General features: G+C 47.2%; 1 protein-coding gene across 1 annotated transcript in view; it reads right to left on the bottom strand.

Annotated features, from left to right (window-relative positions):
* LOC119164259 (uncharacterized) overlaps window positions 1-20,294 on the bottom strand; it is a 123,931-nt gene that overhangs the window by 53,384 nt on the left and 50,253 nt on the right. Inside the window, exon 2 of the mRNA XM_037416408.2 lies at window positions 15,669-15,699. The gene's annotated coding sequence lies outside the window, so the exon portion shown is untranslated. The remainder of the gene's footprint in view (window positions 1-15,668; window positions 15,700-20,294) is intronic.

Raw genomic sequence — 20,294 nt, 5'->3', positions numbered from 1 at the left:
CAAGACAAAGATAGATAATGGAAACTGCGTATAGTTACAAGCATTGCTGAGAAATTGCAGTCTTGAATAACAAAGGGTCTGTTATTGTTACAACGGAAGAGGGAAGGTGGTTCCAATCGGCGGCTGTTTTCGGTAAGAAGGCTGCTGAAAAGAATTTGGTGCGGCAAAACGGAATGGCAACCTTATGCTGATGATCAATGCGCGATGAGTGGTATGACGGTTGTGAAATGAGGTCTCGCTTCATTGATGGATTGTGAAAAAATATCTTATGAAAAAAATGCAGTCGCGCCAGTTTCCTCCGGACAGTTAAATTGGGTAGGTCAAGGTTAGATTTCATTTCTGATATGCTAGCAGTACGGGAATAATTAGAACAAATGAACGTCATTTCGTTCCCGATTCTACTGCCATTTTTATTGTATGTTTCGTTGTTTTCATAGTTATGCACAACTACTTAGCATTGTTTTGTTACCATTTTTACTGGCATTTTTTATAGCATGTTTGCGTTGTTTTTATTACTATCAATAATTACTTAATCGCTTTCTTGTTGCCATTTTGTTGTACTTATCAACATGTCATTTTCTAACAGGAGGTCCCCTTTCAGCCTTGTGCTATGGGACCTTCTGTATATACTAACCCCGATGCGTGTATAATACTTTGCGACAAATAAATATTTGATTCATTGATTGATTGATTTGACTGATTGTCTCCGATAACCCGAAAGCCTTACGTGCCTCATTAAATTGAAAACCGACAATAGGCTTCGTCGGCGCGAAAAGTGCCGCGAAATATTGTTACGGAGATGAAGTAAAGGAACTTGAAGGACAGAAGACTGGCGCTTGAGTGTGCTAGTCACCCACATTGACTCTTGTCTGTGGTTTTCCCCAGTAAATACATATTATAGAACCACCACCAAACCCATAACATATTGGTGGAGGTGCTCGGAGGTACGAACAATATCATGATCATGTGATGGCGTCACCATATGATGATATCACGACGTCAACACATGACGTCACTTGGCCAAAGGCGGGCCCAATCACGGATGCTATGTAAAACATGGTCAACTGCAGAACGCCTCGGATGCCGGAGGCAGTGCATTCACACGTTAGGTGCGTAACGCTTTTAGGGAGATGGCGGGCACGAACCGGTACATCGAGTGCGAAGAAAAAGAAGACGGATGGTCTTCGTGTTCGAGTCGTCTTAAGAGAATGCATACATACGAGACCATCTGACCGAGTGTATACATTATATATATTGGGGTACCCCGCGATTATTTGGATCCTGTCGACTGCGCCAATTGTAATCTGCCCTGTTATAATTCTTACGCATTCTGTTCAGCAAATACTCTGCTTCTCACATGCAATAGGCTGACAGACGCAGTTTACGTGTACAATACAACGCCGGGGCCACAAAAAGATTTGGGCACGCTGTGGGCAGCACTACGCGATTTCGCACAGTGAGAAAACATCATTACCACAGATAATAATAATTGTTGAAGTTTGAAGTCCGAAAATTGCCATATCATTATGAGACACGCCGTAGCGGAGGGCTCCGGAAATTTCGGCAACCTGGGGCTCTTTAACGCGCACCTAAGTCTAATCATACGGGCCAAAGGCATTTTCGCCTCCATCGAAAATGCTGCCGGGATTCGATCCCGCGACCTGTGTATAAACAGCCGAGTGCCTTAGCAGAATAGACTACATAGGCGGGTTTATTACCACAAAGCAAGTACGTCCGGTTATAAATAAATCCATCCAACACTAATAATTAAGAATAAGGCTTACGGTATAGAGAATGCATTGTGCATGTAACGTATGTTAAACTTTTCGTCATTTTATGCAGTGGCGTATACCAACTCTTTCGCGAGTGGGGGCAAACCTACCTTACACGACAGCCAGGATTATATATCAGAACCTACAAGAAAAATCATCTCACCAGCAATCTCGGCAAAATTTCATTATGTTATAAATAACCCCGTAACAATTTCATACTCCCGTAACGACATCATTGAGCGATTACAGCTGTGGTGGAAAACTACGCCTTATACTTGTTGGTTTCTTCAGCATACAGCCAAGAGTGACCACTGTCTAAAGTGGGGGAACTCAGCCCCCCTCCCCCCAACTTTCATGAGTGAAAGGGGGCTCGTGCCCCCTGGCCCCCCTTCTCCGGGCTGATACGCCTATGATTCCATGCAGCTTATACAGCTCACGTTTTGGTAGGGCGCATCGAATGTCGCTGCTCCATATGGTTAGCCGCTAAAAGACGCCCGTCCTATAATGCATCGCGGCAGGGATCCGGAAGAGAGCAGACGCCACCGATATTCACAATGTGGACGATTTAACTGTGACGTCACAAAACATGTGCGCCCAAACGAAGCATGACTCACGTAGCAACAGTGTTTCGTGAGGAGCGACCAACACGCCGAGTGGAAGTTTTCGTTTTTTTTTATTCTTAGAGCTTTTCTTTTTGTTGTTACCTCGAAACACACATCGCCCATATGCTAAGCCAGCAGCTGTGCGTCAGATGACTTCAGCTGATTGCTGCAGCCTAAAGGCAAGAAGAGCGCGCGCCTGCAAGGGCATTTTTTTTACTTCACAGCTGCCGCGCTGCACGAAGGCGTTACGGAGAGCCGACTTTTGTTTTCCCTTAACGGACTGATATCAGCATAAGGCGCACAACCAACCAACAAACTAACCGAACAAACTTTAACAAACAAACGGTGTTGGTTAGTTTGTACGAACAAACTAACCAACACCCAAGTTTTACAGCCATCCTTAACATTGTTTTCTTCTAGCCTTAATAACAGTGTTTAATATAGCATGCCAATTTTAAGTTCTGTCCCCATAAACGTTCGAATTGTTGCATATTTGGGTTGCTGTGTGCGTACTTTTGGTTCTGCGTGTTTTTATCTTCCTGTTTTGAAAGTTTGTGCGTCTTCATATTGAGCATTCATGTAATTCATGTAACCCACTCTGCGAAAATCCCTAGTAGGGATTGCAGTATTCATAAATAAATAAATAAGTAAATAAATAAATAAATAAATAAACAATCAGAAATCGAACATCAATAGCAGAAACTGTCGGGGTTTCGCGTCCCCGTATACTACGACGGGATTGCGGGATCGGCGTAGTGGTGAGGTTCTGGAAACTTGGACCACCCGGGGGTTTTTGTCAACATATATCAATGTTCCCGGGTCTCCAACATTTCACCTTTATCGACACGCAGCCGCCGAGAAAGGGATTCGAACCCGCAAAGTTCGGGTCAGTAGTAAGGAATGTTAAACGACCGGGAACCCTTACATTTAGGGAGTAGCGAGAATCGAATTCATTAGTGGCACGGGGGCAGTCGACTCCGAACACGGAAGCAGCCAAGCATCAGAACGAGCGCCCGCGTCGTATACGACCGACGCTGCTCTACCACGAAGTTTCCATGGTGCAGCCCCGGGAAGGTTGCGTTTTAGAGAAATGTACAGTAGTCTCCAAAAGTTTACACGAGACGCGTAATCTCCGAAATAGTTAATAAACTTGCGAACAATAGCACCCATCGAAGTAAATTAGAGTCGACAGCACGACGTGACGTAGGCATGCAGCCTTGGCATGCCACTGTTTCTACAGTGCTCCCCTGCAGTGGCGACGTGACCTCTGAAACAAAGCCAATTAACAGATATAGTGTTTGTTTTGCGGTGGTTTTCATTCATTTGACGCCCTCCTGTCACAGATTTCGCCCGCATAGCGAGAACACGAAAACGTACCGCCATATCCAACTAGCCTTTCAGGTATCGGGCGCGTGTTTCTGGCTTTCCTCGAGTGATGCAACGGTCTCTCGTAAAGTTTCCTTCATCTACGCTTGTGCAGCGTGCAAGCGAACCCGTACACGCAGTTATTCACGCGTATCAGTAACGTGCTATAAATAGAAACTGAGCTGCCCTCTCAGACGGGAGACGCCAACAGTACAGCTGTTTTCAAAACAAATGGAGTCACCGTATGCGCATCATTGCTTTTCACGACTGAGCCGTCCAGCAGATCTTCCGTTGCATATTTCCGCGATGGTGCATTAGAATGACTGAAGATGTGGAGTCACATTCTCAACCGATCTCCCAGCATGTCGGTAATCGAAATAGTACAACGCTTGCATCGCAGTAACCACGACTAATTTCGAAGGCGATGCTTTTGTGTACTGCGAGCGTCGATTGCGAGTGCCGGAAATACTTCATGGTCGCCATTTTGGGAGAGGGTCGCGAGCGTCAGACTTGGTGTCGTTACGGTATACACACAGCGCGGCCTCGGAAATCACCGCCATGGCTTCAACACGGCAGCAACACTTCATGCACTCTCCGAGGCCTCGATTCATTTGCAGCTCCACAGTGTTACCTAACCGGCGCAACGATGTCGATTGCGGCACAGTTGGAATTAATCTTACTGCTCTTCATTATTCCACAAAGGCATCACTGGTGTTACGTACGTTATTATGAAAGGCTACGACACGATTACGGGGAGACGCGGTAGGAAAGGACTCCGGAAACTTCGGCCATACAGCGTTCTTTAACGTGCGTGGGCCTCTGGCATTTCACTTACATCGTCAAGTAACCGCCGGGACGGTGATCGAAGCCGAAACCTTCGGGCCGGCAGTCGTAGACACCGCCACCGCTATACCACCGCAGTGGACTCTCGTCGACGAGACGTAACACATTAAACGGAGTGTGAGACCAGCAGAGTCTTTGAAACGGGAGGTTCGAGCTTGGCTTGATCAAATAAAACCATAACAAGGAAAGTTCAGTTAAAGTAGTTCGCCGCGAGCACTCCTGCATACCAGAAAACTTTCGCGCACCTACGTTATTACAAGAATTGTAGTCAAGGGTACGAATTAAGCAAACAAACTTGTGGCGTTCGCTGCATTGATAATGAAGGTCCTTCCGTCACGGCAATAACCACAAAACGTCTTGAAGTATACGCACTCGGTATCCGTGCATATGCACGCGCGATAGAATACTAAACAAAGGCAGCAACGCCCGGTCAAGTGCGCCGCATACAGCTGAGTAGTTTAGCACTCATGGCAGCTCCGTCCCGAGTATATGCCTCGGCGGCACACACCGTTATAACGATCGTCGCTGGCGTTTCTCCAAACGCGCGCCTCGCGGCGTGGAATGTTTGTAGGCTGACATCAACTCCCGTAGGAAGCCGGAGGAAATGTGCCATCCACACGTCGGTTTCTCTTTTCAAGAATGTATAATAAAACACGTGTGCGAGCTCGCACAGAAGTACGCACACGCGGCTATCTAACTAACGAGCGAGTGATGTCACACGCACACGCGACAACGCCTGACAGCGGGTGACGTCACTCGCTCACTCCTATATCTCACACACACACACACACACACACACACACACACACACACACACACACACACACACGCACGCACGCACGCGTAGGTTACATATAATATCTTCGGTTTAACATCCCATAAGCACAATAAGATTATGAGGGACGCCGTCGCAGTGGAGGGCTCCACAAAGTTGGGCCCTCTGGTGTCTTTTACCGTGGGCTGAGATCGCACAGTACCCTGGCCTCCGGGATTTCGCCTCCATCGAAGTGCGACCGCTGCGGCCGGGATTCGATCCCGCGCCTTCCGGGCCAGCAGCCGAGCAACAAGCAACCGCTACACCACAGCGGCGGGCGGACATAAAGGGTTATGTCGATGTACAACTTCAACCAATGGTGTCGTTCTGGACACTGTTCGATTCCACCATACTCTCAAATTTCATCGTGGCGGCATTTATTTATTTATTATTTATTAGAATACCCTCAGGGCCCGTAGGGCATTACAGAGGGGGTGGGTACAACATATATAACACACAAGAAAAAAGACAAAATAAAGAAACAAGTATCAGATGCGCAAATCAGGAAGGCAATATAAGTCAACTAAAAATGTATAAGAATTCAAGCGCATACAAGACAAAGATAGATAATGGAAACTGCGTATAGTTACAAGCATTGCTGAGAAATTGCAGTCTTGAATAACAAAGGGATTTCAAGGCAATCAGGGAGACATTCCACCATACTCTCAAATTTCATCGTGGCGGCATTTCAAGGCAATCGGGGAGACAGTATAGAAGCCCGCAGGGCCAATTACAGTTGAACCCTGGCGGAATTAGACATTGTTGCAGAATTTGAAGAACAAAGAACAAAAAAACATTATTTTGAGGAAGAGGGTAGAAAAGGGGCACTCAGGGGCATGTTCGTTGGAGTCCCAAGTCCAGTGCCCACCCAACTGGCTTGCGCCGCTCGCATAACATGACTCAGAAGCACTAATTGCACATCTGGGTCAGAATTCGCAGAACAGCAGCCCAGACCTTCCATAGATTGCGCTCCGCAAGAGATGTACGCGGGATGGCATAATATATCATTGTCCATCGATGCCAGCAGGCCTTAGGTTTTCTCGAATTTGCTGCTGCGAATCACGCCGCCAGTAGATCTAGCTGTTTCAACGAATATGACAAATTTCAGAGCTTCGTAGGGCAGCCATGCGACATTTTTCGTCGTGAAGCATGGAAACTTGGGCAAGTTGGTAGGACTTAACTGAATGTACGAATAGGGCAACCTAGAAGTAGTTACAGTGTAACTACGGAAGCGAAGAAACAAGAATAGAGTCGTTTTTATTTTTGCTCATTCACCCTTTGTCGTAGCATAAGTCACGCGAAGATGCACCAGATGTCGACCCGACAGTGCCTGGACGCAGTCATTTCGCGCATTTTTTTTTTCTAAAACGCACACCCAGTTCTCGTATGTCCCCTGAGAACATTCTTTCTTCCCAGCCTCTGAAGCACAGATCACATCCTTATAGAAGCGGAATATCTACCCTCCTCCTCTTCGTTCTGACTAAGGCTCAACACTTTGTATTGAAGCTACGGTCCTTCAGTGGGTTGTACGTGTCAGTTGTATCACGTCTCAGAGAGAGACAGAGACAAAGACATGTTGACAGAAGATGGGGGAAAGGGCGGGAGATTAACTCAAAGAAACGTCCGCTATGCTGCCCAACGATGTAATTATCGATAAGAATATCTGAGGCTTAACGTCCCAAAACCACAATATGATTATGAGAGACGACGACTGAGGCAATTTCGACAATCTGGTGCAATAGATGAGGCCTTTGCAATACACGGGCGCCTAACATTTCGCATCCATTGAATCCCGGCCACGGGATCGAAACCCGCGGCCTGGATTCGATCCAGCGACTTTCGCCTCAGCAGCCGAGCACCTAACTGCCCTGCAGTGTAGGGTAAGTTGATTAGAAAGCAAAATCAGAGAGCAAGAAAGAAAGACAAAGAAAATCAGTGCGCACTGGTACACCTTCACAGTCGTTCACAACAAAAAACGAATTCGGTGACTCGTATTTGTGTGTTTGCGCGCGTGTTCTTTTTTTTTTTTAAGGTAGACAACAGAGGACGTGCTCCTACGTGACCGTGCGCACACACACATTCGAGAGGTATCACGCGGGTGGATAGAGATGTGAGGCTTGTGAGTGATAGCAACAGTGTCGCGGTGTGTTTTGCAGCATGCTGATAAAGAAATGCGAATAGAAATAAAGAGAGAAGGAGAAACAAAAAAGAAAAAGAAAAAAGCCGCCCGCATCTTTCAACAGGGGGAACTCGAATAAGTGCGTCGCAGAGTGGTGGGGGTGTCGGGTGAATGTTGTGTATTTGGGTATGGTTTGGTAAAGCTCAATTGTTATTTCGTATTTATTATCAACATTATTTAATGAACCAAGGAGAAGCGTCGCCTTCCGCGAGTGGTGGGCCGCTGACGTCGAGTTGTGCCCAACTACTGGTCGAAAGTACTGTTGCTTCCATCGCATCTACTGGAGTCAAGGAAAGCGTCAAGTCCGGAGAAAGCCAAGTAAAGACGCCCTCGACTCAATTCCAAACGCACGATCCAGCGCTTACATATACGGGTTGGCCAGTGAACGGTTGTGCAGCGTGAGCAGTCGGTTTTTACTAGCAGACCTGCGACGGCCCTGTGAGGCGACAGAGAGAGAGAAGGGGGAGCGACAGTTGGCATGAGACGCGAGCATGCGCAGTGGAGGGTGTATAGACGACCCCGTCGACGCCGAATTCGCGAGTATTCACCTTTTCATAAACGCCTCCCTGGGCACCGCCACAGCCCTCCTTGGGCTGTGCAAATTGGCGCGTCCCCTCGAAAATGCACTGACAACGCTGCGCCCTTAGCCTTTGTACTCCCACGCACAGCCCATCATGGCGGTGTTTTTAGGGGCGAAGCTCCTTAAGGCGTGGGCTGTGCGTCCCTGTACGTAGCCACTTCTCGTTTAGTTCTTGCAGTGTTCACTAGATGGCGGTACTGGTAGCTGATGATGAAAAGACGCAAGATGTTATATAAACTAGACGGCGGTACTACTTGTAGTTGATGATGAAAGATGCGAGATGTTATAAAATAGGAACGATGTCACATATGGCGCGTGTCATTGGTGGAAGGCAATCGTTCGATTTAGTGCGGCGACGTACGCTACGGGGAGCGTTGTAATAAAATCGAGTGGGCAAAAAGTACGAAGGATTCATCGTTTACCAGGTTTACCGCCGGAGCTTCGCCCACTCATCATCATTCACTTCGTGGATATGGCAGCACTTTTTTTCCTTCCTGTGAAAAGGTGTATAAATGCGAATATAAAATGCTCCTTACTTAAAAATCAAGAGTACGCTGTACGTACACATGCTAGCAAGAAGAACGTCTTCGCAAACACGGAAAGCCCTCGGCGTGCACCCTCACCACTATCTCAAGGACGAAAGCTTACAAGAGATCACATGCAGAGGACAAACAACGCGATGCACGGGACGCGGATCGCGAACGGCTTCCGTCGCCATGTTGCGTGCGTTCCGCAAAAGCGCACATGTTTGGTTGCTTGTCTTGGAGGAACTAAAGCTGCGATTGTTGCCGAGCGACTCGCCGAGTGCGGAACTTTCGCGATTCGCGCCTGCGTTCCCGGATGTGTGTCACACTGGTCGCCGATTAGCTGTCTCTGTTAAGCAAACACCATACAAGGACAGCCAGCGAGATCGCGACGCTATTCACACAGTGACAAGAACTCGGCAATGTCCATGTCCAGGAAAAAAGCGTCGGAACGAATGCGAGCGTGTTTGCGACGTTTCTCAACCTTGTTTACAGAGTGTGAACGAAGCGACTCGAGCGTCATGGCGCGCATTCGATGTATGCAGTTTAAATTAGTGTACGTTGTTATACTAGTGCATAAGCCTGCAGTGTAGGATCAATATGTCCCAAAGCTGAATACTCACCATTGTTTTGGAGTATATGCGGAAGGAACATTGTCGGGCACAATAAGCATTTAGTGCTCGACTCGCATTTTTCGTGGCGTAAAGAAAATAAATGCATTGATTGACTAATTGAATCGGTCTCAAAAGCACACGATAGTCGCGGGGTAAGATAAAGGCAAGGAAATAGTGTCACGTGCTTGGCAGCGTAGGCAAACTTGAAACGAAATGGTGCTCTTCAGTGTACTGCTAAAACGCAGTGTAATCGAGAGCTCCCAACTGATTTCGAAAGCGCGGTGCAGAATTGTTTTTGTCATATTCGGTCGAGGTCAGTGTTATCGCATTGGCGACCCAAGTTTCATCCCCAATTCGCAGCAGTCACTCAATTTTCGCACAGTTTTCAACACAATCAAAACTCATGATGATGATGATGATGATGATGATGATGATGATATGTGGGGTTTAACGTCCTTAAAACCACCATATGATTATGAAAGACGCCGTGATGAAAGGTTCCGGTAATTTCGACCACTTTAACGTGCAACCGAAATCTGAGCACGCGGGCCTACAGCACTTTCGCTTCCATCAAAAATGCAACCGCCACCACCACCGGGATTCGATCCCGATACAACTCAAAGGAATAAACGAAATAGGAATAAAGGAATAGAAGAAAATAGACGCGACGGCGATAAGGATGGTGGCGACGCCAACGAGGAATTGCCGCATTAGATCGCTGTGACATAACGAAATTTTCAGATTCCGCACGCGCTCGAACTTTTATTGCTCATTGGTAAAACACGACTAACTATCTTGATTACAGTTCCTTCTTAATGACGAATCGTGAGCTCCGCTTTTGTGGCATTCACACCGAGTTGTACATTGAGCCTTTATTTCCATTCTACAAACAAACATCGGGCCGTGGACACATTAGTTCAACTCATTTACTTCTTTTTACCAATTGGAGGCACGGAAGTAGCAAACATAGGCTTCTGCTTGCCTCGCCGTGCTCCAATGACCGGTTGGACGTCAGAGAGAGTGTTCGTCCAATAACAATACGTGTGTCTGTGGCTCCTGCTTATACATAATTACGTTGTTACCTTGTTGTCAAGGGGGCTATTTCGAGGCCTGCTGATCGCCAGCTGTTCCGCATTTAACACCGCGCGCCGTGAAGGTAGAGGGAAAGAGCAACCGCGAACGAAAGAGAAAAAGAAAAAAAATATAGAGCTCGTTGCGCGGATGAAAAACAAAGGCATTTCCGCAGGACACGTCTGTAGACATGCAAGCAGCTGGGAGGCAGGGGAAAAAGCGACGCCGGGAATACATGCGTTGAGAGAGGCAGCATCAAAAGTGAAACATCACGAGACCTTTATTTTAGTTTAGTTACTATTTCTCTAAAACACACTTCGATGTCATTACGTTCTCTTCACGGAACCACGAGGATCTCCTGTATAGTGATGTTTACATAAACATGCGCTTTCTTAGGTGTATTTGCTGCATCGCTCAGTTCTTTCTTTTTCTTGCAAGTTTCACGCCATCATGTGATATGTCAAAATGGTATATTTTATGTATTCAACTGTATATATTGTTCTGCTCACGCTATGTTTCTGGCTTGGATATCCCCTTGTGCTACAGTTGCTTTGAATCACTGACTTCGCAGCTGTGCCTGCAGTGAACATTCCAAGGTGCTTTGAAACGCCCACTGTTACGCACACAGTCGTTAGTTTCTTTACAGCACGGTGGTGGCATGCACCGAGAGCGGATGCCAGGTAAAAAATTGAGATGGCGATAGGCACGGTAGCCGATTACACTACGGCATTCTAATTATGATGGTGAACCTTAAGGATCATCGAAGTTTTTAACGCAACTCGACTGCGAAGAACTTCACGAATCTTCCCGAAGTGAATGATGACGAGTGGGCGAAGCTGGGTCTATACTGTCTACGTTGACGTCACCGACTAGTATGAAGAATAGACGCACAGACGGACGGATAGACGGACTGAAAGAGAGGTGGACAAACGAGCAGTCGGACAAATGGAAACATGGAGAGACTGACGGCGCAGGCATTTTTTTTAATGAGAATGCATTTCTTAGTCGGGCTATGTCAGGCATCCGTCGGGATCCGCCCTCTCCCATAGCAACAGATGCGGGCGGTTGCGCGCGCTTGTCCTCCCTCCTAGCAACCAGAGCATGTGGTGATACAGAGTGTATAGGAAAGGGTAGGTGCAGTGCTTCGCCACTTTTCTCCCACCGTTCGCTCTCTCCCCTCCCTACGCCCCACTTTCTCGTCCGCTCGCGCCTCACTCTCGACCATAGAGTTTCCTTATATACACTAGAGGAAACTCTGGCGCTAGTGTCTATGGGAGCTGCAATGCACGGCGCTTCAGCGAGCATGTGAATGATGGGTAGTACACTGATTTGTCTAACCTTCTTACTTCTGGCCTGCTTCTGGCTCTGTGCGTGTTCGTGTGGCTTGAAGCTGTTTTCTCACGAAACAGAAATCATCAAATGTTCAGCGGTTGTGCTTCACCACTACATTTTTAGGCTTACCTGTTCAAATCAGGTCACGAAGTTTAAAAGGGTTCGTTCTTCTCTTTGAAACGAAACCTAAGCACACCAATAAACGGAGCCACAAGTGCCATTCGCCGCCCGCAAGTATACGAAGACTAGGCAAATCTGTGTACTACCCATCATTCCCATGGTGGCTGAACGATGACGGTGTCAGAGCAGTTCATTTTAGGAAACGCTATGCTCTCGACCATTCGCTGGCTGGGCGCCCATAAAGAACATCCGTAAATGTGTGCTCGAGTCGCCGCTGTGGAAGGCCAGCGGCGAGCCAAGAACGCTGTTTTGTTCACTTCACAGTGTTTTTATTCGTGCGCGCTAGAGATGCGCCGCTCGTACGTAAACAGCTGCACTGCATGCGAAGCGCGCACGCCACAAGCTATCTGGCAAACACTGACAAAACATTCTCTTCTCGACAGTCAGTACTTTTTTTTTTTCAAGCGCGCGTCCTTTAAAAAGGCGCTTCCGACAAAGAGCGTTCACAATGCCACGCTGTCGGCCTCGAACTCGAGAACACGGATATGAAATAACATAAACACGCTGTGGACATTTTCAAAGTTATTCTTTTTACACGCGGCTCCGGCTATCGCATTTAGTTAACTGCGGGTGTTGCTCACGTCTCACGGAGAAGCGCGCATGTAGAGTGACAAGTTCCGGAGTTACCGTATTCACTCTAACGTAACGAGAGTTTAAAGGCGAAGCCGTTGTTAGTCGAAGCTTCATGTCCGGGTGCCGTCGTATCTCAAACGGGTATGGGCCACAAAAAGCGGGTAAATACCACTAAAGATATGTGCCACTTCTCTCACTCCGCCCACCAATACGCCCTCTAGTACCTCAGCAACGCTTTCCAATTCATCGAATCAACCCGCTAAATTAAAGATGCAGATCGGGCTAGTTGGTGGTACAAATCTCTCATCGTAGGAAGAGCGAACACATGTAAAGGTGAAAGGACAAACAAATATCACAAAACAATGAAACCCACGTGTCAAGCTATATACATTGATTTCTAGTTCATTGCTGTCCAACGCACCATCCAAACAGCGAAGTTCCATCCGTGTATGTGCGACAGAAGGTGCGCTCACACAGTCTTAATAATCACGTTTCATAGTCTCAACTATCAATCATTTAACAAATCTCTCTCGCGATACAAAACGCACGCTATAAAGTAGGGGGCACACAACCACAACCATTGATATCACTTTTCGGCGCTTCTGTTGATATGTCCCTTTTCAGCGCTTGCGTTGCGTCTGTCTTGTTGCCCGTACGTTGCTTTGCGGTTCGTACGAAGATAGACTCGCTAAATTAACTGGCGAAGTGAAGGCTTCTTTGGAAGCCACAAACTTCGCTGCTTCATCAGTGCCCCCCAAGCAGTTTCTTTTTAAGTTCAAATATTTGCAACCAAAGGAGGTCATCACGCCATCGCGTTACAATCCAATACCGATATAACTCTATTCTTTCTTTTTGGACGCAATGAAAACTCAACCCTTGTGTTAAAATCGTGGTCCCCTTAGAAACGAGTAAGTACGGTATACGTTCCAAAACTGCCACATTATAATGACGCACGCCACAGTTGTGGCCTACGGAATATTTTTTTTTTAACAACTGGGCTTCTTTAGAGTGCAGCTGTAAGTTTAAGAAGCGGGCGCGTCTTCGGCACTTCACCCCCTTATGCCGAACTAGACAGCTAGCGGAACTCTTAAGCAGCCAGTCAACCACAGCGTGACACACACACACACACACACACACACACACACACACACACACACACACACACACACACACACACACACACACACACGTGTTACCTTTTACTTTTTTGTGGAGCCATGACTCGCTACATACATCACTCTCATTAAAGATGTACATTTACTCTCTTGTTAGAAACGGAGGGGAGGGCAAAATCAGCCCCACTTCACGCATTAACAAATAGGGAGGGCGGGGGCACTGCGACGAGCCTTTGCCCAAAGCCCCTGAATACCTGGCCTCCTGAAAGGGAACACCACACATGTCTATGAATGTATATACAATTTGAACAAACAAATATATATTACAAGGCACAATTGTAGCTGAAATCAGTAATTATGACCCCTACACAAGGACTCCCGATAACGTGCGTCGGATATGGGTAATTTCCTTGAGCGACTGCGGATGACCTCGATCGTATAAAAAAAATGAAAGGGGCCGGGAATTATCGTTACTATAATCGGCAATAAAATAAAGCCGAGTATAGCTGTGACAGCGAGAGCACGTGATCCAACAAGAGGCGCTCTGCGAGGCAGCTGAGTATTCGTATGGCTTAGCCACGTACAAGTGTGCGTACGCGTGCAACACACACAAACCCAACTCGCGTCCGTCTTGCCGTGTACACCAAGCGGCATGCGCGCGCAGCGGATGCAGAGTCGAGGTTCTTTGTTATCGGTCACGAGCCAGTTCCGGCCAAGGCGCGGGCAATATCCGGCGAGAGCCCTTCCCTTACTCTCTCTCGCTCAGTCTCGCTCAGTACGAGCTGTTGTCAAGCTCCTCGGTGCGCAGTGCTTGTGTGCCAACGACCGACTCGACGACCCAGGAAGGTTACGCGACAGTCGTGTTTATACTTCACAACCCAGACGAGGAAGGAGGTCCGGAACACGGGCTGTGAACCTGTCGGGAGCGCCTTCACCCCCATTCCCCCCGCCCCCCTCCACTCAGTGTCGTGTGTTTTCGAAGACGGTATGCCTATCGGGACCGTGAAACAAAACTTTATATGGGCCCTTGATAGCACTTCTGTCTTGATAGCACTTCTGATAGCACTTCTGATAAAACTTGATAGCCCTTCTGTCTTGCTTTTTCTTCTTGCTTGTTTGATCTCGCATCTTAACCTCAGGTACAAGAGGCACAGTTAAGCAGTGTCCTCTATCATAGTGTTCTCTTTTTCCTTGTATTATTACTCGTTTAGTAAGGTTTCCTTATGTTAGATTTTTTTCATTACATTCACTCTTTTTCCTAAGCACAGGGTGGCCAGACGATCTGATCTGGCTGACAGTCCCGACCTGACAACTGGCTGACCTCCCCGCCCTGTCTTTCGCTTCGCACTCCGCTTCTTACTGCTTATCATATCACTCAACTTGACTTTGCGGTGTCGTCAAAACTCAGATAAGATATTTCTGCAGTTTTGAACTTCTGTGGCACTTGCAGCTGCGCAACACCAGAGTCCTTCAATGTAAAATTGAAGGACTCTGGCAACACTGAACTGGCCTACTTAACTATACTGGTAATTGCTGGGAACTTACAAACCAAACTCAGGATATGATTTTAGGACTTTGTAGTAGAGGTTTCCACAAATTTTGGTCACTCAGTGTTCATCGTGGAATATCTTACAGCGTAACGGGTTAAATACGGACGGAGAAAGGACCATATCTCGCTTGTTGCACTGTAAAATATTCTACAATGGACATCCACCGAGCGATTCTGCTTGGTTTAGTGTTTGTTAACGCGCCCCTAAATTCAAGTAAATGCGCTTCTAGAATTTCCCCTGAATCGACATTCGGCCGTTGCGGCCATGGGCTACGCATCTATGAAGAAAATTGCGTGACCGCGCTAGTTGATATTCTACGATTACGTAAACGGCACGGAAGGGACACACACACACACACACACACACACACACACACACACACACACACACACACACACACACACACACACACACACGCACAAAGGGAAAATCATTAGTTGTTCTTTGTGCCACTTACACACTGTTTATGCAATCATGAACTCTGAATTTAGGCTAACAGCTGAAAGAAGTCCTAACCAGTTCTAACAAGAGCATGTGGCAGTAGCATCACGTACCTGTATATACCCTGTATTCCGAGCAGGAAAACTGGAAAGGAAAAAAAAAGAAAACGACATGGTCAGCATTCCAGTGCCAACATTCTATTTCAAAACGTGAAAAACATACATTACGTAATAAATGTGCTAAAGAAAAAAATGTAATAAAGCGCATTTCGAGACTCCTCAACACTTGGGACTCCTTAAATAGTTTTTATAACTATAGAGTTGAAAGACAAACGTATACGAGCGTTTTCTTTTATTCTCTCGACTAATTACTTCACGGTATCTACATTTTATAGTCGAACTTTATGTTATTGGTTAGTGGGTGCGACCGTCATTCGCGCTTCTGTCTGAACGTACGCGATGTACTCTAACGAGGCTCGCAATTTTTTTTTCGATAACCTCGATCGAAGAATCACGACCGCCCAATTATTTCCGGGAGATTCGACTTCCTCGGCCTTCGCATCCGCTGGCCCGAGATGCGGTGTGACGGTTTCCTCCTTAAATCCCGATCAAATTCAAGAACCGGATTCTGAACACGCACATTACCAGCCCTAGTTGGATGTTTCTGTAACTGTTGGCCACGAATATTATCGGCGCATCAACCTCACAACAACGAATGTATTCATTCTATATCGATTCAGCACTTGCGCAGCCGGTCAAATGTGTTCTCATTAACGAGGGATCGTATACACTAATTGTGAGACGACTTCAGCGAATCTTGCGAAGATCGTAACGTCGTAATATAGCAACGGCGCTATATATAACGAACCTTGGAGAGAACCATCAAACTATCGCGTCAGCGCTTCGAAATCCCGGGAAATGTATTTGTACCTCAATAGCTATAGGAGTCGCATGACCTAGCGGACAATAGGCCACGTATGACGTCACAACTTTCACGTATATGACGCCAGCGGTCAAATTACACGTCGCTGTGTACCCTGTCTCTGGCCTTATATAAATAGTGCCACCAGCACAGTAGTAAAACGGCGAAGTAGCACGGCCTTTTAGGTTACTGGCTCACCCAGTGAGACGGGTCAACCAGCGACACTGGCAAAATAGCGATACATGCAGCAGCCACTCCACCAATGACGTCATAGACGTTTATTCTCAAATCACGTGACTCCGAGTCCTTGAGGTGCAAGTGAACCCAACCGCCATGGTCCAACTCGTTAAGTGAGTCGCTTCTTTGTAACCGCAAGCCCAGCCGTGGTCGTATAGTGGCTAAGGTACTATAGGCTACAGAATCGAAAGTTGGGCTATAGTTGGATATGTACGATATAACTGTCGTTTAGGCGCACGAAGAAACCCAATGGATTGATTGCCTGCCTATATATTCTTCTCTTCCCAATAAATCTTTTAGTTACGAGAAGGCGCTTTTACCCTGTCCATTTGTGTTCGTTCTTCTTCTTCTTATGTGGTTATTAACGGGAAAAGAAGAGAAAAGTGAGCCCCGTAACTGTCTGCATCATGCGCGACACCTCAGCTCGCGAGGGATGGGATTAAGGAGAGATTAAAAGAATAGGATTAAAATGTATATATAGAGATAGAGGAAGGAGAGAGATGCGCTTAAACGACAGTTGTACTGCAGGTATACTCAACCGCAGGTTTCGGGATCGAATCCCGGCTGCGGCGGCGGCACTTCCGTTCGAGGCGAAAATGCTGTATGTATACGCCCGTGTGCTTGGATTTGGGTGCACGTTAAAGAACCCCAGGTGGTCGAAATTTCTGCAGCCCTCCACTACGGCGTCTCTCATAATCATACGATGGCTTTGGGACGTTGAACCCCCAATACCAATCAAATCTTTTCTGTCGTACCATACGGTGCAGTTTCAACAATTTCTAAGTGTTCCAACATTTATGGAACATTTCGTAGAGAAACAACGACACGAAGAAGTGTATATTGAACGAAAAATCAGTAACTGAACTACTATAACCTACATTTTCATTTTTAAAAGATAAACTATTCCTCGCGCTTACATTTGATATCGGAAGGACATCCAAGCAGATACTCGAGGATATAAAACAAACACAAAAGAAACAGGCAAGAGAGTGGGTAATGATTGAGAAACAACGGATATTACAACGAGCCCACATAACGGGAACAACAAACATACACAAAGCAAGCGACAAAAGAAACGCAGTTAATATCCACTAGAGAAGGCGAACAGCACACCTGCCGGAGTGAGCAAGGCCATCGCTTTACAGGAAGTTTGATTTCAGAATAAGAAGGACCATTAGGTGGAAAGGAATCAAGAACAAGACAGAGGAGGCTTGCTTCTGATATTCGAGATACCAGTGTAAAGTTGTCTGACCTCGACAACACGCACTGAGACCGCTTTTTGCCGGACGCGAATAAAGAAATAAATAAACGAACAACCAAAAAAGTCCGTTAGATCGGGGGAGATCTACTGAAGAAAAAAAAAAGATTGGGGCGTTGCTCTACAGCTCGAAAGAGCCGGTCACTTACACGAGCGCGATCCCGGCAGCGTGGCGCCTTGCGTCGGCGCGATAACTTTGAAGCCGGCGTAGCTTGCGTGCCGAGAGGCACGACAGAGGCGGCAGTGTCAGACAGTTAAATTAATTTGAAATCGAGCTCTAGAGGTATTACGTGCCCCCCCCCCCTCCTCTCTCATTTATCTGTTATGAGGCGCGGGTTGCGAGGCGGGGTTGTTGGCAATTCGTACTTGTACAAGACGAGCGAACAAAAGGACACGGAACGAAAGTAATAACAGTCGGTGTGTGCACGCCTCTTCCTTAACGTCCACGTCTTTTAGTGCGTTGATCTTGAAAAAACTATGAGGCGCGCCGGGATGGAGATATGCGTATTAATTTTGACCGCCCGGGATTTGTTAACGCGCACCTCAATCTAACTACGCATTTTAATTTTTTTCTTCTAGCATTTGAAGTTCCCTGTTTGATTTTATAGGTGCGCCATGCGGAAATAGACCTAAATGTCGAAATAAAGCATCTCATTCGCGTTTACAAACTGAGCTTCAATTTCGTACACGGAGTGGTCTGTGCACACAAGAAATTCGCATGGCGACGGCAAATTCGCCCTCGAAGAATGGTGTCAGCACTCGTTCGGCTTGGATTGTCATGGCTGACGAAGATTCCAAAGATTCTCCAAACCTATAGATGCACAAAGGTATGTATGAGGTGGGGGGGGGGGGGGGGCTAGAAAAAAAAAAAACTGACGCACTTAAGTACACATCGCAGCGGCGTATACAGACACCCTCGACTGCCGGCGCGATTCCCAACATCTTCGCCGACATGTACACTTCTCGGCATTGTTAGAGCCCTACTAGGTTGAACGAAGTTTGATAAGGAATAAAAAAAAAAAACAGGCGCCGTCCTCGGTTGATTCTGAGCCCCGTCCGTTCTGTTGTATTCACCCCTACTTCTCCTTCCAAGGACGGCGCCGATGCAGGAGAACCGATTGCCGGCAAGCACATATAAGCACGCGCCTCGGGCAACAATCAAGCGAGCCACATGTGCACACTTCCATTTCATACCGTAGGGCTCGATCAGCGAGAGGACGAAATGCCTAGAGCCTAAAGCGGAATCTGTGGAGCGGAAGATAGGAAATTCTTTCAGTGAAAGAACGCTTACGTGCCGTGCGTGTAATATACGCTCACGAGTGCATGTGCGTCCGTGCGTGCGTGCGTGCTTGTGCGAAGCGATGCGTGATTCTGACACGGCCACCACCGCTAAAGGGTCCCAGTTTTGTAAAGGACGTTTTCGAGGCCGGCCACTGAAGTTTGCTTGAAAGATAGATGCACGCAGAGATGAAACCTGGAGGGAGTTGGACGAAGGCGTTCAACTTGTCTCCCACAAACTGGCACAGTTTTTTTTTTGTTTATGTGATTCTTAAAGGCAAAAGAAGAGAAAAGTGAGCCCCGTAACTGTCTGCATCAGAGTGCGACACCTCAACAGTAGCTCACATGGAATGGGGGTGAGGAGGGATTGAAAGGATAGGATTAAAATGTATATATAGAGAGACGAAGGAGAGAGCGAGGCGCAGGGACAGCGAGCGACGGAAGTAAAGAGGAGATAGGAAAGATGGACACGGTCGCAGGAGTCCGAGGACGGGGCACCACTCGGCGAGAGCTCTTGTCGGCGTCAGGAGATGACGTAGGGGGAGCCCAGTCGGCCAGAGCTGCGCTGTCGTCGCAGATCGCGGGGGCACAGCCGGACGGCACGAAATCCAGAGAAACACCCAAAGTATCTGCAGTTTGCATGTCGATACGAATACGCGTACTGACGCACTAATTGCAGGGCGGTCGCGACCCCTAAAAAAGTACTGGCTGCGACCTTGGATGTGTTGAATTGTGGCTTATTAACCAAAGGTAGCATTTAAAACAATTTTAGGCCGGAACTTTGTAAGTAATTTGAAGCAAGGGAGGGACAACACTCCAGCTCAGACCTGCAGAGTCACGTTAGGCCAGCGGCGCAAGCCAGCGGTACCCTGGACTTGGGGGCTCAACCCATGCACACGCTCCGGAATCCACCTTTTTGTACTCCTTCCTTAACAAAGCTTCCTTCTTCTCTTTATGGATTGTAGTGGCTGCGCCAGTATAGTAAGACAGCTCCCGTCCACCTGTCCTAGACTTAAGCCTCCCGCTCCATGACCGGTCAATAGCA

Source organism: Rhipicephalus microplus, chromosome 8, assembly GCF_043290135.1.
Source record: "Rhipicephalus microplus isolate Deutch F79 chromosome 8, USDA_Rmic, whole genome shotgun sequence".
Lineage (NCBI taxonomy): Eukaryota > Metazoa > Arthropoda > Arachnida > Ixodida > Ixodidae > Rhipicephalus > Rhipicephalus microplus.
This window is presented reverse-complemented; position numbering and strand designations above follow the sequence as displayed.